The sequence below is a fragment of the Callorhinus ursinus genome, unplaced genomic scaffold, assembly GCF_003265705.2.
Source record: "Callorhinus ursinus isolate GAN/ISIS: 27379988/994484 unplaced genomic scaffold, GSC_fseal_2.0 scaffold21, whole genome shotgun sequence".
NCBI lineage: Eukaryota > Metazoa > Chordata > Mammalia > Carnivora > Otariidae > Callorhinus > Callorhinus ursinus.
In genome coordinates, this window is record NW_027397083.1 from 9,015,209 (window position 1) to 9,030,274 (window position 15,066).

A 15,066-nucleotide genomic window follows, 5' to 3' on the forward strand; every position below is an offset into this window, starting at 1 on the left:
TGTTGGTAAAATCTGCTGTGCTAAAATCAATGTTTAGTCTTCTTTGTTTATTATTGAAAGCTACACAAATTATATACGATTTTGATATCATTTTGTATCATTCCGAACCATGAGATAGTGTATGATCCAATTATCTAACCTTCTTCTGATGGTAGCAGTTAAGTTAATGGTGCATAAGAAGGATGGACTAATTTGTTTAGACTAAATTGTGATTTAAAAAGAGATTGTGACTGATGACTTTTTAAAATGTGCTTTTAAATGCATTTTCTGGCTGTAGAAGTCCACATAAAAATGATGACGTTGACTCTTTCTATATCTAAATGGAAGCATTCCATCCACCCTTAATGAGCTGTGTTTGCAGTACAAAAATTAGTCTTCCTAAGCCACAAGGCTCCTTACTTCACATAGAAGCTGGCCGGTGAGGTACCTCTGGTCAAGTTGCAGAGATTCAGCCATCAGCACTGTGCTGACAATTCTAATGCAGAATGGAATTCGGGGTAACCAGCCCATTGCTCTTTAGAATTTGCAATGCTAGCAGGAGTACGGTGTATTTTTGTAGGTAAATTCAGCAGTTGTAGCACTAAACTGCACTTTGGAACAAAAAGGAGAGTGGCACTTTTGAGACCATAACTGCATTTTAATGACATTAACTTTCTGCTCTCTAAGCATAGGTCAAATCGGAGAATCAAAACCAGAGGGAAATATTAGGAGAAAAGATGGCAGCATCCATAAATCTCTTGCTTACCTGACAATAAACTTTAAATTAAATGTTATTTTATCGAAGAGAGAGGACCTTCAGAATTCCATACATATATTCAGTTATATTTATAATGAATATAAATATAAAATATAAAATAGGGTCTAAGAAAGTAATAGTAGAATATTAGATTTTAATACTTTAATGAAAAGTTGTGATATGTGTGAATAAGTGAACTAAATGGTGATTTGCCGTGGGCAACCCTTGGTACATATGATCAGAATACCTGAATGTGATTTGTGGGTCCTCCTCTTATTATATATTACATTCAAATTGTTGTCCCTGGACCAACAGCCTCATGTATCTGGCAGTGTGTTAGAAATGCAAATTCTCAGACCCAACCTCAGACCTACTGAATCAGAATCTGCCTATTAACAAGATCTCCAGGTGGTTTGTCTGCGCATTAAGTTTAGAGGCACTGCTCTGAGTTGCATATTCTTGATCGTTATGCTGGAGATAATATCTTTATTGCAGGATGCTTATGAGTGACAGTATGGTCAAATATGTGAAAGTGTCTTTTCAATTTAAGGAGGGAAAAAGCCAGGATTGAAATTAGCAACAGAGAGCAAAGTAAAGGTAAACAAAGTTTGTCTCCATTAAAAAAGAAAAAAAGAAAGAAAGAAAAAGAAAGAAAGAAAGAAAGAAAGAAAGAAAGAAAGAAAGAAAGAAAGAAAGAAAGAAAGAAAGAAAGAAAGAAAGAAAGAAAAGAAAAGAAAAGAAAAGAAAAGAAAAGAAAAGAAAAGAAAAGAAAAGAAAAGAAAAGAAAAGAAAAGAAAAGAAAAGAAAAGAAAAGAAAACCTAGAGCAAGGATGAGCTTAAGTTATTAAACTGTCATATTTCAGATCTGAATCTCTGTGATGCTGGGGCTCTTCCTTTGCCGACTGTTTTGTTCTATGTTCCTACCATTGGGGAGCACTAGTAGGAAATTGGGAGGCAGAAAAGGCAGAAAGGACTAGTTCTTTATTTTTTTTCTTCCTGTCAGCATCTTCTCAGCCTCTTAGAGATATCCTTCACCTGAGTACCAGCTGTTGTGTCAGCCTCCAGCTTCTTTGTTTTTTTTCATTGCCTTTCCACGTTTTCATAACTCCAGCCCCTACCCTTCATTTCCCACCCTTAGGGATGTTAGTTTACTTCCTTCAGTTATCATCGCTGATTAATTTAATGCTTTCTTTTGTTTGTCAGTCCTCTGACATATGCATAAGAAGTTGCCTATTTATCTATTGAAATGCATTGCACATGGTTTCAGTTTTCTTGAATGGATCCTAACTGATCTAAAGGTCAGCAGAACTGAGCAGCTAATTATAATGCCTGGTGTTTTTCTTTTTTAAGATTTTATTTATTTATTCATAAGAGACAGAGAGAGAGAGAGGCAGAGGGAGAAGCAGGCTCCCTGCTAAGCAGGGAGCCTGATGCGGGACTCGATCCCAGGACCCTGGGATCATGACCCGAGCCGAAGGCAGATGCTTAACCATCTGAGCCACCCAGGCACCCCGATATAACGCCTGGTGTTTAAACATGTATTTTTTTTTCCAGAATACCTTCAAATGTATTAAGATTCTGTACTTTCTAGGATCTGTAGTTTTTTTCTTTTTAGGCTTGTAAATTTTCTTCATCGTATTACATCATATTTTAAAATACTTTCATATCTCCTAATAGACTCTTTGCTTTCTAGTCACTAATACAGTAATGATAATAACAAGAATCAGAAGAATAATGCTTGACATTTATTATGCACTAATCTTATTCCAGGCACTTTCAATGGATTTCACATTTAATCCTCACTCCAGTCCTATAATGTAGATTCTGCTATAATCCTAATTTGACAAATGAGGATACTGAGGTTTCTCCAGATAAAGTAACTTGTCCAAATTACATAGCAAAAAAGCTGTGAAATTGAGATTCAACCCATTTGTCTGACTGCATAGCCATAACATCCTGCAGCCAGCTTTTCCAAACCTGTCATCTTGTTTTATCTGTTACTCTCCACTGTTAATCTCCATTTGGTTGTTACTTCTTTGTTACTCCCCATTCACTCTTCAGCAGGCCACCCAACTAATAGTGAAGCAGTGCCCATTATGCTTTAGGCACTGGAGATACAGAGACAAATTAAACATGGTCTCTGCCCGTATGAATTTACTGTTTATTTGGAAGAGATTTTAACATGAAGAGAGAAGTGTGAAAGAGCAGTAGAATTGCTTACATACATTTTCACTGGGTGTACAGTGGAGACAGACCCGGCTGTGTGAATCATGCTTCGGGAGAAGGTCAGTGTTGCTGGGGAATGGGTTTTCAGGAGGATATGAAGGCAGGGGCAGAAATATCCTTCAGGAACTCCAGGAGATGGACTCTCTTTGTCCTTCTAGAGACAGCTAGGAGGATGCTTTTGGCTTACAAACCAGGAGAGCCCAATGTTAGTAAATGTTTTCTTAGGTGGGAGTTTACATATTTTTGTGTAATTATCATGTCAATGTTAATAGCATACTTAATTATAGTCCAGGTGTTATTCTAAGTTTTTCTGTGTACACATTCATACTTTAAAAATTATTTTTAAATGAGAAATGGTGCTGTCCTTATTCTCTGGACAAAGAAACTGAGGCACATGTGGATTAAGAAAGCCATGCAGTCATTCAGCTAGTAAGGGCTAGTATGGCTACTGCTCTTAATCACTCCTTATTTTCCAGATCTGTGATATCATCCCTGGTGTAGAAGAACAGGGCCATAGTAAGGACTGACTACTTCAGGAATGACAAGATCTTACCTTTCCTAGACAGTGTCACTAGCAGCTGCTTGTCTCTCTTCCGAACTTGAAAACAAGGGAAGCTTTCCTGAGATAATTCCTTTATCAAATTCTGCCCTGCATTTGTAGTCTCTGCTTCTAACAATATTGTGTGTTTGGCTAATTAAACTCAGAACTAAATCTAACCTTAACAGGTATCGCTTGAGTGTGTGTGTGTGTGTGTGTGTGTGTGTGTGTGTGTGTGTGAATATAAGCCATACTTGACCAGAAATACTGCATTCCTACCTGCTGCTCAGGCTGAGCTGTACTCTGTTCTGCTTTTTGTGTTGTTTCTTTCCTGTACAAAAAGTAGCAACCCATTTTAGCTATCTTATGCAAGAGACATTAATTGGATAGATTCAGTTCAACTTCTGGTAAAATGGAAAAGCCATTATAAATCAAGCCTCCTCCATCTTCTCTTCTGTTCCCCATATCCACCACTGTGTCCCCCTCCTATTTTGATACATTCTTGTGTATTTTCTAAACTAGTTCTTGGGGTGCCAGAGACATATGCAAATTCTCATTCCTATCGTCCCAATTTGGAGGACCCTTTTTAGGCAAGCCACTGCATGGGTCTCCTAAAGGCCTACTGATAAGCCTTTGAGGTGGAGGTCCAGGACTCATTGGTTGGGTGATTTCTGCAAGCTCTGGGAAGCCGCTGATGACCCTGTAGTGGGAGAGCTCCCAGTTCCCTAACTGGGGTTTACTCAAGGAACTAGAGCAAATTTGAAACCCTCCCCGAACATCTGTCTTTTCTTCCAGCTTCTAGTCCTAGCCAGACCTTGTCGTTTAGTTCTTAGGCCTATAGATTCTAGTATTTAGCGGTAAGCATCCCCTTCCTATGGAAGGCAAACCTCCTAACTGGTATGAGTAGTGCAACCTGGACTGGCGTCCCAGCTCACGTACAGGAATCTCATCTCTCCCTTATGACCCCACTCCAGTTCCACCTCTGCCACGAAGATGCTTGGTGAAGGAGACAGTGCCTAATCTTTCTATTCCACAGAAGAGGACTATGCACAGTGCGAGGCAGCATGGTTTGTGTTCTCAGAGTCTTGGGACAGGGACCAGAATAACTTAGGAACTCAAAAAAAATGTTGATTGAAAAAATTGAATGAGTGCAACATCTTGATTTGGTTTGGTTAATTTATCTTAATATGTTTTGTTAGGATTTAGAGGACATTGTCTCATCTTGACTTCTATTACCTCATGAGAGAATCTAACTTTGGTATTCTTCTTATTTAAATGTTAAAGCAGAAGGAAAACATTTGTTTGGTAGTTTGTGTCCTAGTGAATGCATGTTGACCTTTAATGATCATTATTTTCCAGCTGCATGCAAACTGTGGAACTAATAATCCATTCCAGGGACTATCAGACTGTCATCTGTGGCAGGATTATCCAAAGTTTTCCCCATCACAGAACATCATGGTAATACCCAATAAGGCACATTGGGGTGAACAGAAGAATATGTTGATAGTAATAGCCCCCTGGGTGCCCCTGGGGATGAGACAAACAATCTATCAATGCACTTATCACCCACTGTACAAGCATGCTGAGCATTTGGTTGGGGGCATTTAATTATGCTATGGATAATTTAGAAACCTGCCTTCTCAATTTTTTGTTTAAACCCGGGACTACTAAAGTTTAGCCACCTTTAAAGAATATTAAGTCCCCAAAATCGGATAAATCCTTTCCTACAAATAGTGAGTTTCTGGAAATCAAGAGCAGTGAAGGAGCCAAAATGTTAGAGGAAGACAAATTTATGAATGGTCCCCAATGTCTAGCAAAAATCTTTATAGACAATGGATGCTAAATAAATACTGGTTGACTTAAAGTACACCATTTGCCCTAGTGATTTCCTGTCTTTTTCTTTTCCCCGTTCTGTATGGATAGAACTGTAAAAACCCTTCACATTGACCCTGGCACATTGCAGATGCCTTCAGGTACGGACCACTTGTCTGTATTGTAGGGTGCTCCAACCTTGCCATTTATTATTGCCATTTTCAAGCTGTTGTGTACATAACTCTTTTTCTATTTACTAAGGATCTGTGACTAGTACTAATTTTATATCCCTCAAAGTCTCCCTCTGTCCTCTTCTTTTCAAACAGTAACCTGCTATTTTTTCTCAGAAAAGGTAGGCTTAGTTATTGGTCTAAAGATGGGAATATAGCCATTGTGACTAATGAGACATAATAGCTGTCTAATGGGGAGTCCCTTAGGAAGAACTTCTGCTCAAGGAAAGTGAGAGGAAGGAGTTGACTCTTTCTATATTTTGAACCATCCTATATTTTCTGACTTTGAATACAATAGGAGAACAGAATATTCAGATGATGCTATTCTTATCATCTTGCTATCATGAGGGAAACTTGACGGCCCAACGAACCTTCACAAGCAATTGTCAGCCTCCAAATGTTTTGTTAGATGAGAAAAAGAAAGCCGTATTTTTTAAGCCATTTTGGTGACAATTTATGTTACTGGGAGACAAACCACGTGATGATTAATGGATGATGTGTGGTTAGTTATACAGTCATTACACAATTTCCTTACCATCTCCCATGACTCTTGTGATAGTTTCCATTCAGATTGAGGTTTCCTGATGGGCATTGACCACATATTTTAAAATTTAATTCAACAGATGTTTGCTATCTCACTCCCCCATTAGATTGTGAGTTGTTCATGGATGATGTTTTATTTTTGTGCAGTATTTTTATGAAATCCATAATAAATATTCAATAAATTCTTCTTGAATGAAGCATTCTTGAATTAACTTAAATTTTTCTTACTGTGTGTCAGGCATTGTGTTAGATTCCAGAGACACAAATATGAATATAACATGCTGATTTCACTTAATGATGTATTTCATGATTTAGATGATATTTGCACTTTTTTCCCTTTCCAAAATACTATAAAAAAACTCTGAAGGCATAGTCTATGTCTTCTTTCTTTCTTTCTTTCTTCTTTCTTTCAGATAATAGAATTCTTAACAAATGGTCTTCTATCTCTAAGGTCTTAAAAATTCAATGGAATTTAATAAATGTCAAATAAATATTTTTATAACTGCCCAACCCTATTATTATATCTGAACTCTGTGACAATTACCTTAGGAAATTGTCCTTATGATCTGTTTGGGTTACTTTTATCATACTTCCCCAATATTTTATTTTCATATTTTCTCTTTTAAACCTACTTAAAAGATTGCCACTATCTTCCATACATAGTTTCAATTTCTCTCTCTCTCTCTGTCTCCCTCTCTCCCTCCCTCTCTCTTTCTCTCTCTTCTAGGCATAGTATAAGCCTATTTAAAGTCTTGGCAATTTTATGTATTTGTCTCATAACATTTCACAAGTACCTTTTTATAGCCATCCTTTGAAATCAGTATAGGAAAATTGGAGAGCATGATTTTGTTTCCAACTCTCTTCCTTGGGTTTTTACTTGAACACCCTTTTTCACATTTTTTGTTCTTTTGCCAAACCAGTTGCCCTTTTCAGTTGGTAAGAAGTGAGGCTAGAAGTTGTCAGTTATATGCTGGAGAATGACCAGAAGTGGTTTCAAATGACATTTGATTACACTTGTCTATGATAGTAAGAAAATAAGTTGTTCTTATCAAAAGACGATTGTACCTGACAAGCAAAGCTTGTGGTTTATTAATAATTAAAAATATTGCCATGTTCTACTACTGATGGAATAGTTAATCGCTTGTTCAGTCAATACCAATGTAGCATTTATTATTTATTAAAGATAAATGTAGTGAAATGGCCTTGAATTGTATTGTGTTACATGAGATTACTAAGGACACAAAAAGTTGATTTATTATTTAGGAATTGATTACACGTCTCTACTGATCTCAGTGACTAGGATAACCCACCAGATCCCACAGTGACACAGAGTTTTAATAAAAAACGGCTATTTAGCTGGGGGCTAGTTTTTTTTTTTAATTTTTCTAAATTGAAGTGTAGTTGACATAATTAGCTAGGGATAGGAAACTCGAGTTAGTGACAAAAGTGAAGGTTCTGCTTCCAGAGTTGATATGAATTTCTTAGAGGGGATGTGATACCGAGAAAGGACTCACACATTTTCTAGGAGTAATTTCTTGATTTCTAGTGTGAAACCATCTTAGGCTCTAGCTTTTCACACATGCTATGCTGGGTCATTATAGCTCAGCCAAGTTTTATTCAAGAGCTTTATATTCAGGTGACATTTTTCCCCCCTTTCAGGTAGAGTTAGTTGAATTTTTTAAGGGCTTTATGAATGATTTATTTCCCTTCTCTCTAGTTCTTTTATTTTTTTGTTTTGTTTTGTTTTTAAAGATCTTATTTATTTATTTAATTGAGAGAGAGAGACAGAGAGAGAGAGGAAACACCAGCAGGGGGAGTCAGAGAGGGAGAAGCAGACCCCCCCGCGGAGCAGGGAGACAGATGTGGGGATCGATCCCAGGACCCTGGGATCATAACTGGAGCGGAAGGCAGTCTCTCAACCAACTGAGCCACCCAGGTGCCCCTCTCTAGTTCTTTTGAATCTTCATACTCAGTTAGCAATAATCGCGCCTCGGATAAACCTCATTGGCTACAATACTGCCACTGTGCAAAGCTGAATCTTCATACTCAGATTAGGGCCAAATATCAGGAAAGGATGGGCTTTTCTCCAATTCTTGTTCTAAGTTTCGTTTTGTTTTGTTTTTTTCCTGTTCACAGTGCTACCAGAAGTGGAAACTCTCAGCTGAGTACTCACCTGTCCCTTCTTTTCAGGACCTAAACAGTCTTTGCATTATAGACTATGCTACCTCCATACTTTAGAGGACTTTGATTTCTTTGTAATGAGGTGATGGCAGAAAAAGTAGGGAAAGAAAAAAATGTCTATTCTAAGTAAGGATGGTCTCCACGATTTCTCCAATGGATTCGTGTCCTGTGTATGGCTTATCTAATAAGACTGGGTTTTGATATAGGTCAGGTTGCTACTGTCTTCGAGAACCGATGGACTTGAGCCTTGCTGTGCGATAAAGAGGACTTTCTCAGTATCCCGGGGTATTTAAAATTCATAGTAACAGCTGCAATCAAGAAGCTTATGTTCTGGTGTGTAGTCGTATGCTTGTTCCTTGGTATAGAGAATCATTTGTGTCTTAGGGAAAAGGTTCAAATAGCATCCTGATACATAAAGATGATATAATGGAAGGGGATTAGCATGCCCATCCCCAGACTGCCCCCAAACTATAGCAGTGATACATCAGATCCAAGGCTGGATAAGGAATTCCTGATTTTAGAACCATTTATTGAGTAACTCCTATGTACCAGACATAATGTTAGTTTTGTGATAAAGACAATATGAATGTGATGGGAATAAGGAAGAAAGGGAAATAAATGAATAATCTCACTAAAATGGGACAGACTCCCTGTGACAATTCTCCAGTGTTAAAATATAAAATATTCCAAAATGAGACAATATTTAAAGATTTTGATATTTGCTGGATTTTTATTTTGCGAGATTTAGGAAATCATAGGTAATCTGCACTCTGTCTCACCCTACACTCCTAAGCCTTGACTAATGTAAGAGGGAAATATACTTTGGGACGCCCTAAGTTCCTACAGTGATTCCCTGAAAATGATCAAATGCTTGGGTTTGTTTCACAACCATTTGTCTAATAATCCCGGGCATGAATCAAAATGCATTTAATGGATTCAGAGAGCTTTAATACGTGACATTTGAAGCTACTTCTCCTGCATCCTGCGTTCTTTTATTCACCTTAGTTTAAAGAGTTAATTAACATGGCTGGTTAGTCTTCTCTTGTGAAGATTACCACCTGGATACTCCAACTGATGACTCAAGTTCCTAAAGCCATTTTTTAAAACTTTTTTTTGTGTTTTTTAGGTTTTCAGATATTCTCTGAACACTTGGGATGGGGGGAGACTCGGTTTAGGTCTACCTGCACCTGTGTCTAGGTTCTTTTAGGTGCCAGATACCTGGTCTAGGTATATGGAAGCATCAGTAAGCATGGAGGAGAAGGGTCCCGTTCTCATGGAGATTATAATCCTCTGGGAGTTGACTAGAAGCAGAGGAGAAAGAGAGATAACAAACACAGCAATCAGTCACAGCAATTAGAATTATTCATAGAGTTATAAATGGTATGAAAATAATTAAAGCAGAAAATGCAGTGCAGAGTGCTAAGGCATTTGTTTAGATTCAGTAGTCAGGGGAAGCTCTTCTGGGCTATTGATATATTGACCTGAAGTCTGAATGACCTCAAAGAGCCATTAATGCAAAGACGTGGGAGCAGATAGAAGAGCAAGTGCAGATGCCCCAGGATAGGCACAAATTGCAAGTTCCAGTTACAAGCAACGGGGCAGCATGGCTGGCACAATATGAGTGCGATGGAAGGCCTCAGTCTCTGTCCCCAAATATCAGCGCCTGAGCTAAGGGCTGTGCGCATGCATCTGTTAGGAAGTGAAAACCCAGGGAGAAGTGAGGCACATGAGGAGTGGAACATCGAAGGCAGGAGAGCCAATATGAGGATGCATTTTCTTTTTTTTTTTAAATATATTTTTTAAAGATTTTATTTATTTATTTGACAGAGAGGGCACAAGCAGTGGGGGGAGAGGCAGGCAGAGGGAGAGGGAGAAATAGATTCCCCGTCAAGCAGGGAGCCCAATGTGGGACTTGATCCCAGGACCCTGGGATCATGACCTGAGCCAAAGGCAGACGCTTAACCAACTGAACCACCCAGGCACCCTGAGGGTGCATTTTCAAACTGGTGCTGGGAATGACTGTTTGCTTTACCTTAAAACCATCCTCGGAAAAGTCACTTGAAAAACTGGAACTCAGAGAAAGGGAGAAAAATTATCCACCAGCTACCCTTGCCAATTGATGAAGGGTTTGTACCACAAGGTATGACTCCCTAAATTTCTGGGATGTATAGACTTTAGGGAGGGAATCCTGTTTTTTCACACTTCTGCATCACTAGACAAACCATGGGGCTGGAGGTGTGAGACACACGGTGGGGGGGGTAATGGAAGTTGCTGTCAAGTTGTAGCTGTGTGAATTCAGTCAGGGTCCACCAAGAGCTGGTGTCCACAATAGTGGCTGGAACTAGAGACCAAAAGGAGCAGAAATGGTGTATAAATTTATTGCAGAGTGACATTCACAATAACTTAGGAAAATTCATCAAGGGCCAGCAACTTAGAGGGCACTGGTACAAAGTCTTGGAGGTCTCGGAAGTCCTGGTACAAAGTGTAGAGTTTATCCTAAGTATGTTGGAAAGACACTGGAAGTTACTAATTGGGGTTTTGACATGATCTGTTTTATATTTTAACTAGATGACTCTGGCTTGCATGTGGAGAATTTCCTGTCAAGGAGGAAGATTGAACAGTCCACCAGAGCAATAGTCAGCAAACTGTGACCCATGGGTCAAATCCTGCCCATCTCCTGTTTTTGAAAATAATATGTTACTGGAACACAGCCATACGTATTCATTTCCATATTGTCTGTGGCTCTTTCCCCGACTGCAACAGATTTTAGTAATTGCAACAGAAACCATATGTTCCGCAAAGCCTTAAATATTGACTATTTGGCCATTCACAAGAAAAGTTTGCTGAACACTGTAGTAAGTGATCTTCCTTCAGCATAGTGTGACAATGCCACTATCCTGCCCAGCATCCTGCAGTGGTTATCTGCTCTCTTTAGGATGTGTTATTACAACAACATTGAAGAATATATAATAAAACTTGGTTTGGAAAGCAGATCTTTCTTCTTTCAAAATACGTGTTATTTTCTACAGCTGTATTGTTTATCTTATCCAAAGCTGAACAATATGCTGGGCCATACAACCAATGCTTCATATATGTTAAGTATATTAGTCTACTTTGTTGCAGCAAAAAAATTAAAGAAAAAAAAGAAGAAGAAAAAATCTCAGTTGCTTCTAAGAATAAACATTTCTTTTCTCTCACATTACTTGTCAGCAATTGTGGGTGAGATGCTGAAACTCTGCCCCATGAATTTACTCATTTTGGGATCTAAACTGAAGAAACAGCCACTATTTAAGATATATTATTTTTCTGGCAGATGAAAAGAATAATGACTTGTGGAACCTCAGAAGGCTTCTGAAAGTTTTGCGCTGATGATGCATACATTACATCTGCTTGTGTTTCTTTGGCCAGTGCATGTCACATGACCAAGCCCACTATCAGTGGGGTGAGATGTGCACTACTGGGGGGACGTGGCAAATTACATCTAAACAGTCGAGGTTGTTATGCACTTTTAATAGGTTGTGGGAGAGGAATGATTAATGTTTCTATTATAAATGTATTGACTGCGTTCCAAATCTGCATTTTATTGACTTTTAAGATACTGCAGCTGAACCCTGTAAACATTTGTTCGGCCAGTGGACTCAACCTTAGGCTTTGTCAATAGAGGGTGCTGGAGGGATATTGCAAAGCCTGAGCAGGGGCAAAAGGTTTTCCTTCTTAGGGTGGCCAGATTGAGCGAAGAAAGTAAAGGATGTCAGGTAAACTTGAATTTCAGATAAATAATGAATTTTTTGTAGCATAAGTATATATCAAAGATTGCAAGAGATATACTTACACTAAAATTTCATTCCTTGTTTATCACCTAGTGAATTTTATCTGACAACCCTATTCTGGCAACCAGATCCTAGTTCCAGTGTGCTGTTTTTTGGCATAGCAGACAGAGGATCAGGTGTGTGGGAAACACAGCGGTGGTCACATCAGAGGCCCACAGGTCAGCTACAGCCTTTATCCTCCAGCAAGTTTCTCTGCATACCAGCTGCAGATCAGACCTTCAGGCAGGCTTCTTCACCACCAGTAGGATGCCTGTTCCTGTGCTGGAAGTCACCCCCTGTCCAAAGCATTTGAATCTTAGCCTTGAGGGGAGGGTGCTTCTCACTTCTACACAGTTTATTCATTCTCCCCCAGCCTTAAAGACAGCAGATGTCCCCTGCACCTGCTACTCGTATGCCCCTTAGAGTCCCTGTTTATCCTGTTTCATAGTTAACCACATTTTACTAGTTTATACTGATTTATATTCAAATCCCTAGTTATTGGTGGGGTTTCTTCTGCCCTGGCAAGACCCTGACTCACAGACTGGAGACAATAATACAATCTACCTACATGAAATAATTTAATGGTCAACTATCCTGAAGAAAGATTTTATTCCATTTTACAGATAAAGAATCTGAGCCTTAAGGAGTTCTCATAATGAGTGAAAAGTCACAGACCTAGTGAGTAATAGAGGCTTGATGCAAAAGTTTGACCCATGTTTATGGTTTCATGACCTTAATTTGGTCCAACTATCTTTCCAGCCACTGAATGGAAGAATATTTCAACGATTACTTTGAAATTATCAGCTGGTGGAGTGATGCCGCTTCTCTGTTCATGCCTATTCAATGTGATTAGTTCATTGTTTCAGTAGAATAATTTACCCATTTTACAGATGGAAGATTTGGGCAGAAGAAACAACAGTTAGGGGGAATGTACTGTTATGGGTTGGATTGTGTCCACCTCAAATTTTATATGATAAAGTCCTATCCTTCAAAATGTAGCCTTATTTGGTGATAGTGCCTTTACAGAGGTAATCAGATTAATGTGAGGTTGTTAGGATGGGCCATAGTCTAATATTACTGGGGTCCTTATTAAAAGGGGACATTGGGGAACAAAAAATACGCATAGAGGAAAGTGAAGTAAGGAGACATAGAAAGAAGATCGCCATCTACAAGCCACGGCGACAGGCCTGGGAGATTCTTTATAACCTGCAGAAGGAATCAACCCTGCAACACCTCAGTTTTGGATTTCTAGCCTCATAGAACTGAAAGATAATAAATTTCTGGTGTTTAAGCTACCCAGTCTGTGATACTTTGTTATGGCAGCCCCAGCAAACTAATATAATTACTATTAAGTATTGACTTTTTGTAGGAAGATGCTGTTGAGTTTTCTCTTCTGATGTTTTTCTAATAATGCAGAAAGACAACAAAGTTGTTTTACTTTTCTGTTCTTCTTGTAAAAATGTCACAGATTATAGCTGGACTGGCTGGGAATATGCAGGAAGCAAGAGGTTATAACACCAAGTAAACTCAGAGTCTGATATAAGGATTGAATTTTTACCTCTTGCTCTTCTCTGTGCCTTTGCTTTGCTTCGTAAATGTGGTCCATAAACCAGTGGCATCCACATCACCTGGGAGTTGGTTACAAAGGCAGAATTTCAGTTCTCATTCCAGATTTACTGAATCAGAATCTCCATTTTAATAAAATCCTTAGGTGACTAACATGCACATTAACATTCAGAATCCTGGACAAAGATAACATCATTGTCCACTAGATAAAACAGACAAACAAAACCGTGGTAGAGCTTATCTTTCTTTCTTTTTATTTTTGGAAATGCCTAAAGTGGTTTTAGATTGCTGAGCTAGCTTTTTGGAGGCACTAGAAATGTTTAGCAGGTCACAAGTATATCTATTTGATTCACAGCTGGTTTGAAATCAATTACCTGAAGCTGAAATGCCTCTCAAAACTCAATAATGTGATAATTGCTCTTAAATTGTTTCACTGTGACTTTTTCCTGCCTGCTTGTTACTTGGATGCTAATAAATGGGCTCTCAAAACTAGGAAGAGCCTTTTGTTTTACCATTGCCAAATGCAGGAAGACATATGTGACATAAATGCAGCTTGTTGCTATAAAATATGAGTATTATGACATTCTCAATAAAGAAATGAAGTCTATTAAAAATGATGCCAGGAGCGCCTGGGTGGCTCAGTCACTAAGCGTCTGCCTTCAACTCAGGTCATGATCCCAGAGTCCTGGGATGGAGCCCCGCATCGGACTCCCTGCTCCGCGGGAAGCCTGCTTCTCCCTCTCCCACTCCCCCTGCTTGTGTTCCCTCTCTCGCTGTGTCTCTCTCTGTCAAATAAATAAATAAAATCTTTAAAAAAAAAAAGTCAAATGAAACAAAACAAAGGAATTTCTAGCTACATGAATCTACCTTTGTTACCCTCAGATTCACCTTAAATGAGGTTGGTCATCAGGAGAATTCTCACAAAACAAAAGACAACACATTTTTCTGCTGGAAGTGGAATTTTGAATGCATTTCATTTGTGTCTTTATTTTAAATTATCTTTTTTCTAATAGAAGACAAAATTTATTTTGTCACTGAAGTATGTTTTTGTTTTAATGGGGAACATGAGAGAGTTGTCCTTTATGTTCTGGCTAAGAAACAAACACATTTAGATAAAGAATGAAAACCTCACCATTTTTCCCTCTTGGATTTGGAGACCCAAAATGTTGGGAAAAAGACACCCTCACTCACTCCTAGTTGACATGCAAATTTGTAAGAAAAAAATGGACTCAATTTGAAAATATTCACTAAATTTATAATTGCAAATATCTTTGACATGACAATTAGACTTCTTAAATTTATCCTAGAGATGTTCTTAAATAGCTTCAAATTACATGTGAACAAAGTTATTCATTAGAGTGTTTTTTTGTAAAGATAAAAATGTCGAAGCATCCTAAATGACTATAAATAAGAACTGGTTAAGTA

At 38.4% G+C, this 15,066-nt stretch overlaps 1 pseudogene; it reads right to left on the reverse strand.

Moving 5' to 3' along the window:
- Positions 1 to 8,053: 8,053 nt before the first annotated feature.
- Positions 8,054 to 8,119, reverse strand: LOC112829831 (U4 spliceosomal RNA; annotated as a pseudogene).
- Positions 8,120 to 15,066: the final 6,947 nt, after the last annotated feature.